We start from the raw sequence: 7,180 nt of genomic DNA, 5'->3' as shown, positions 1-7,180 counted from the left end.
TCTGACAAGAGTTTAGGGAAGCACTGTTATCTGTAATAGCAAAGGGTTCCTGGTATCAGTCATGGTGACTGTGGCCTGGGAAGAGGGGTTTGTGTCCCAGAATTCCAAAGGCTCGGGAGGAGAACTGCTGTCTGAAGTAGCCTGGGCTTCAGAGCGAAGCTCTGTTTTAAACAAAAAAAACCGAAGGAGGAAAAGAAAACGTTGGGGGTGCTGGGTCCTGTCTGTGAGGCCAGCACTCAGGATGCTGAGGAAGGGTGATCACCAAATTTTGAGGCCGGTCTTGGCTCCATATTGAGTTCCAGAAAACCCAGTTTCACACAAGTGGAAAAAGGAGAAAATGTCGTTTCTGCCCTGTGAGAAGACATCTTCAGTCTCGCTCACAGCAAGAACCCAAACATCTACCAGTGGGCTGTTGGCTAGGAGAGCAACTGGTGGTATAGACTACAGAGAGGTACCGCTCAGCACTGAAGAGGGAACAAGTCTTCCCTACATGCCCCAGTGATGGAAGCTCACAGCCGCAGCATGAAGGGAAAGACAACATGTATGAAAGAGTTCATGTGGTGTGCAGAAGAAACAAGCCTGTGACAGCCGACCAGAGCCTGCCCCTGCCCAGGTGGCACAGACTCCTTCCTCTCTGTGGGGTCAGGAGTGAAAAACATTCTATCCAGCTGGCGGACTGGGAGGGTGTGTGGGGATGTAAGACTTTGTAACTTCTTACTTGCTTTTTATAGAGCAAACATGATCCTGAAGTAAGAAGCAGGGCCTGGGGAGACGTCTCAGTGAAGTGCTTGATGCCCAATTGTGGGAACCAGAGTTCAATTCCCCAAAGCTGCACAGAAAGCCAGGTAACGTGGAACAGGTCTAAAATCCCAGCACCAGCTAGCCAGAGCTCCAGGCTCACTGGCAAGCCAGCCTAGCCTAGTCTGTGGCCTCCTGGCCGGTGAGAATCTGTCTCGTTAAAAAAAAAAAAAAAAAAAAAAAAAAAAAAAGTTGATGACTCCTCAGGAACAACAACACCTGGCCTTGATCTGTAGGTGCATGCACACAGACACACAAACACGCACAGACACACAAACACACAGAGACACAAAGATATATACACAGATATACACACAGAAACACATACACAAATACACACACAGACACACAAACACACAGAGAGAGACACAAAGATACATACACAGATATACACACAGAAACACATACACACATACACAAGTACACACACAGACACACAAACACTCAGAGACACAAAGATACACACAGACATACACATAAACACAGACACACACATAGAGACACACACATACACAGACACAGATATACACACACACACAGAGCCATGGTGACTGGCGTGAAAGCTCCTAGGAGGTGATGGGACAGAAGGCTCTGGAAGAGGCTCCATACCAAGCCACTAGGTGATGAGCTGCGAGGAGAATCCTGTAGAGCTACAGACCCATCCGATGTCTACTGCAGATGTCTGTGTCCAGGATGTCACACACAGTCTAGTGTGTGCTCTGGAAGTGATGGTGACAGAAACCCGGATTAGCTTCAGAATCTCTGCTTCCTCAAGCAAATCTCAGGAACACAGTGTGCCTCTGGGAGTCAGATGTGGATGCGGCCCTGGACACGCTCCTGGATGGACTCCTGTACTTAGCTCACTCTTCCCTCTCTCTCTCTCTCTCTCTCTCTCTCTCTCTCTCTCTCTCTCTCTCTCCCCTCCCCCACCTCAGTTTTTCCTTCCAAGCAAAACCAAAAGCCTCTCGAGACCTGACGGAGCAGTCCACCGAGTCAGGAGGGTGGAAAAAGGCTCTCAGCCTCTCCACCCACCCCAGAGGCCATCGTCACCCCAGAGAAAGAGGTATGCCTCCAGACTCCATAGCAAAAGCCCTGAGCCAGCTCTGACTGGTCCAATGAGAGTCACGTGTCTGAATATGGGTCAGTCACTATGGCCAAGGGTAGAGGCTGATCCGACACAGTGCCTTCAAGAAAAGTCTGTTTGCTGTCTAGGCTCTCCCCAGTGGCCAGCTTGTCATTCTGCTACAGTTCCAGCACGGTGCTGGGAAGAGCCTGGTGCAGCAGGGGATCGGGTGTTAAGGAGACAGACTTTGGAGTGTATGGGGAGAGAGGAGGAGAGGAAGAATAGGAAAAGAGGTGGAAAAGAGGAGGAGAAGGAAGAGAGGAGGAAGGGGAGAAGGAAGGAGGGAGAAAAGGGAAGTGAGGAGGAAGAGAGGAGAAAGAAGAGGGAAGTGAGGAGGAAGAGAGGAGAAAGAAGAGAGGAGGAAGGGGAGAAGGAGGGAGGGAGAAAAGGGAAGTGAGGAGGAAGAGAGGAGAAAGAAGAGGGAAGTGAGGAGGAAGAGGAGGAGAAAGAAGAGAGGAGGAAGGGGAGAAGGAGGGAGGGAGAAAAGGGAAGTGAGGAGGAAGAGAGGAGAAAGAAGAGGGAAGTAAGGAAGAAGAGGAGGAGAAAGAAGAGGGGGAAGAAGAGAGAAGGGAAAGAGGAAGAAGGGGAGGAGAAGGAAGGCAGGAGGAAGGAGAGACAGAGAAAAAGGAAAAGAAGGAAGGGAGGAAGATGGGAAGGAGAAGGGAGAAGAAGAAAGGCAAGAGAAGAGGGAAGGGAGGAGAAAGAGAAAGAGGAAGAGAAGAAGGAAGGGAGGAGGAAGAGAAGAAGGAAGGAAGGAGGAAGGAGAGGAGGAAGAGAAGAAGGAAGAGAGGAGGAAGAGAGGAAAGAAGAAAGGGAGGAGGAAGATAAGAAGGAAGGGGAGGAAGAAGAGAAGAAAGAGGAAGGGAGGAGAAATGGGAGGAGGAAGTAGGTGGAGAAGAGAAGAAGGAACGAGGAGAAGAAAGGGAAGGGGAAGAGGAGGAAAGGGAGGAGGAGGCGGCTGAAGCAACCGGCAGCTAGCCAGGGCAGAGACCATTAGGGCTGCTTGGTAATTAAAGTTTACAAGGCACTTTCCTCGTTCATCAACGCTGCTCCCAACCGCAGCCCTGGAAGGCAGTGGGGCCCAGTCAGGGTGCTCAGCTCTCTCGCAGATGATGTGGCAGAAGTGGGGTGGTTGCCGAAGACCAGGCACTTGTCAGATCCCAAGACATGATGATGATTGATAGCCCCCCTACCCCCACCTCCCCCCCCCCCCCGCCTCCTCAGACCTCAGGCCTGGAGGCAGCAGCAGGCTGCTGTCCCGGTAAATATTTCTCTCAGGTTGACTCGGTTTGAAGAGGAAAGCACTGAGGTGATATAGCACAGCAGCCATTCGTGATTAATGTCTAGGAAGACATTGTTCCCCTCCGGGGGTGCCTCGCCCGGGGCTTGAACTGTCTGTTAAATGGTGAGATTGGCAGGTGTTGGAGGCAGTTAGCCACAAAGCTGACTCTCCCTGATGTAATCGGGCAGCCTGGGAGTGGGTGAGAAAGGGTTTTCCCCACCTCAGCGTGAAGCAAAGGTACATGTCCCTGGCATCCGAGCACCACCTAAAACTCAGATGCACAATGCATGCTTGACTCAGTGATGTTCCAGGACTTTGGGTTCCCTTCATTAAGTGCAGAAAGGTTCTGGGGGCCGATAGGAGGGCTCACCGGGTAGAGATGTTTGCCATCAAGTAAGACAAGCTGAGTCCAGTCCAGGACCCACGTGATAGAGAGATCGGACCTCTACAGGTTGTCCTGTGACCTCCCACGCGCTGTGAGGCATTCACACACTCACATGCACCCCTCAAAACAAGGCAGGATAGAGTTTGCTGGTGGATTTCCTGCTTAGCCTGCACAGGATGCTGGGTTCCGTGGAGACGCTCTTAACCAGAAAGAATTCTGTCAGAAATAAAATACTAGCCTTAGAGAAAATATCAATTAAATGGAGCCCACACACACTCACCCCCGAGCAAAAACTGACCTGGCCTTCGTATGAAGGTCAGAGGTCAGCCTCAGGTGTTTCCCCTTAGCCCCCATCGTCTCTCACTGGACCTAGGACTCAGCAAGTCATCTGGCTTCCAGTGGACCCCAGGACAGCCTGGCTTTCCTTCCCAGCACCCCCCTGCCCGCCCAGCTGAGTCCTGAAGATGAGACTCAGTGCCCTGTTTCTGCAGGCAAATGCTTTCTTTGCCTTCTCTAATTTTTGAGCGGTTGTGGAACAGGAGTCTGGCAATACCTTAGGGTTATTTTGGGTCATATAAAAATCTTGGCTATTTCCTGGTGATAAAGTCTGGAGAACAGCTACAGCTGTTGGCTTACCTATGGCCGCGTCACCGTGTGTGCATCTCAGTGGCAGAACGCAGTTGGTCCACACAGGGACAGAGCGGCTCACGAACCGGAAAGCTGACACTTACAGAAGTGCCCTGATGTATCGGGCAAGAGCATCCTCTAAAATCCACTCGGAAGTGAGGGAGGGCAGCAAGCTTGGCTGCACAATGTAAGAATCCTATAAATGTGTTGGAACGTCAAGTTGAGCTAATTCTCCCAGGAGATGATGGAGGCTGGGAGTGGGCACCACAGGGAAGGTGGGAGAGAAACTTAGAGAGGGGCCTTGAAGTCTAGATTAGAGCCTTGTTTTTTTTTTTTTGTTTGTTTGTTTTGTTTTGTTTTGTTTTGTCTGTTGTTTTGTTTTAGTGTAGGGTCTCTCTGCATAGCCCAGGCTATGCTAGAATGGAGATCTGCCTGCCTCTGCCTCCCAGGTGCTGGGAGGTCTAGGTTAGTTTTTATTGTGACAAATAGCGGACAGGTCATTTAAAGGACGGTGGTGCTTGGTCCTGTGGAAGTTTGATGCCCCAGAGAAGGGAGATGCTAGAAGGATAAGGCGAGAGTTGGTAGGTGGGGAGCACCCTCTTAGAGGCAAAGGGGAGGGGAAGGGGTGGAGAGGTACATGGAGAGGAGACCAGGAAGGGGGATAACATTTGAAATGTAAACAAATAAAATTATTAATAAATAAGAATAAATAGAGAAGCAATTCTCAACCTACCCAACATTGAGACCCTTTAATACAGCTTCTCACAATATGGTGATATTCCCAACAATAAAATTATTTTATTGCTACTTTATAACTGTAATTTTGCTACTATTATGAATTGTAGTGTAGATATTTTGGGAGATAGAGGTTTGCCAAAGGGATTTCGACCCACAGATTGAAAACTACTGATTTAAAAGGAGGTTGGTGTGGGCTCGTGGTTTGAGGGGCGTTGAGTCCATGAATGGCTCCATCCCTTTGGGTCTGAGTGAGAATGAATCTTGCAGCATCAGAAGTGTGGAAGAGTAAAAGTGTTTACCTCATACAAACAGGGGACATGGGGGGGGGGGGTCAGGAAGAGACAGACAGACAGACAGACAGACAGAGACTGTTGGGTTTCTGCCTACTGCTTGAGCCAGTACCACACACATTTGGGAGTGGGATTTCCCCTTTGGTGGCTTTCCCACACCCCAATCATTTCTAGAGATACCCTTATGGGCATGCCCAGAAGCAGATTTCACTAGCCTAGGCATTTGTCTAGCCAAAAGGACAACCAAGGTGCAGGCCATCCACTGTTACCGCGGGCAGTGTGTTCCTCGTAAGATGACGAAGGCACAGTCTGTTCCCAGGCACGCTGGTCTGACTTTACTTCACTTTGTGCTTAGCATCTGCTTTCCTGGACTCTGTAGGTACCTTGACAACACCGTTGTCATTATTGTCATTGTTGTTAATTTGTTAATTCCCATCGCAATTTCCCTTTAATGGTTTAGAAGTTTAGTGCCATGCACTTCGATAACACTGCTCCCAGGCCCACCCTCCCACCCTTGTCCTCCCCCAAACAAACAAACAACAAGCCAACACACCAAGTCCAATTTACATTGCCCATATACTCACTGGAGCATGGTCAGACTCCCAGCAGACAGCCCCGTCCCATCCCATTCCCCAGCCCTGCCAGCCAACATCAACTTGGAAAAGCTACCCTTCAACATCCTTAGCACAGTTTTTAATGACTCTCTTCAATGGCTTCCTGTCTGGATTGTGTTTTGTGGGAAGAGGGAAGGTCACCGAAACCTTCAGTGTCTCTCATTCTCGGGTCTCGATACCACTGTCAAAGAAGCTGCCTGCCCAGAGCAGCTTGGATCCTGAACTTCAACATGATTTCTGGTGGCAGCTAGGATCATAAGCATCCACCTGGTCCCAGGAGGCAGCATGGACCACAAATAGCCTTTGGCAGTGTCACAGATCACAGATGTTAACATGGCCTCTGGCACCCACATAAATCAACATGGCCCAAGGTGACAGCACAGACCACAGACCAGGTGGTGGTGGCACATATCTTTAGTCCCAGCACTCGGGAGGTGGAGGCAGAAGGATCTCTGTGAGTTTGAGGCTAGCCTCTGTGAGGTCTACACATCCAGTTCTAGGACAGCCAGGGCTACAGAAGTAGACCCTATCTTGAAAAGAAAATAATCCTGTAGTTTTTGTTTTGTTTTTATTTTTATGTTTTTAGCAGGCTGAAGAGATGGATCGGAGCTTAGAAGGATTAATGCTATTGTAATGAATCCAAGTTCTGTTCTTAGGTAGCTCACAGCCTTCTGCCCTTTGCTGGTTTCCTCGGCACCTGGTCACACATGAACCTACACATAATTTCAAAATTAAATGAGTATTTTAAATCGATTTTTGTATGCCAAATGTAAATGTGAGTTTGATTGAAATATCTTACAAAATAAAAAAAAATAGTATAATGTGAAGAAGAGGAAGAGAAAGAGAGAAGAAAAGTCGGTGAATGAGAGATGGAAAAGAGAAGAGAGAATCCTTTAAAACAACAAAAGCAGCATACAACCATTGTTTAGACTCTGATCCAAGAAAGCTGATGTATGTGTGTGTGTGTGTGTGTGTGTATTCATGTATGTGTGTCTGTGTCTGTGCATAAGTAGGTACACATACTTGTGTGTTGGAGTCCAGAAATGGACTTCTGCTCCTCAGGAGCTGAGTTATAGGCAGTTGCATGTTGTCTGACTTGAGTTCTCTAAAGAGCAGCACTCTTAACCCCTGAGCCATCCCTTCACCCCCTACCTAATCTATAATCATAAAAGTTTACAATAACCCAGATCCTATAAAAAAACATTAGAAGTCTCCCTAGCATCATTATCCAAATGTAGATCAAGTGCTCCTCAAAATGTCCCACAGTGGCCCTCCTCCAGGAAGAACTGGTTTTGCATTGTGTGCATAGCTCTCCTGTTTCCT

This window comes from Micromys minutus, assembly GCF_963924665.1.
Source record: "Micromys minutus genome assembly, chromosome: 24".
In the NCBI taxonomy this organism is placed as follows: Eukaryota; Metazoa; Chordata; class Mammalia; order Rodentia; family Muridae; genus Micromys; species Micromys minutus.
The sequence above is the reverse complement of the archived record's forward strand: the minus strand, read 5'-3'. Positions refer to the sequence as shown.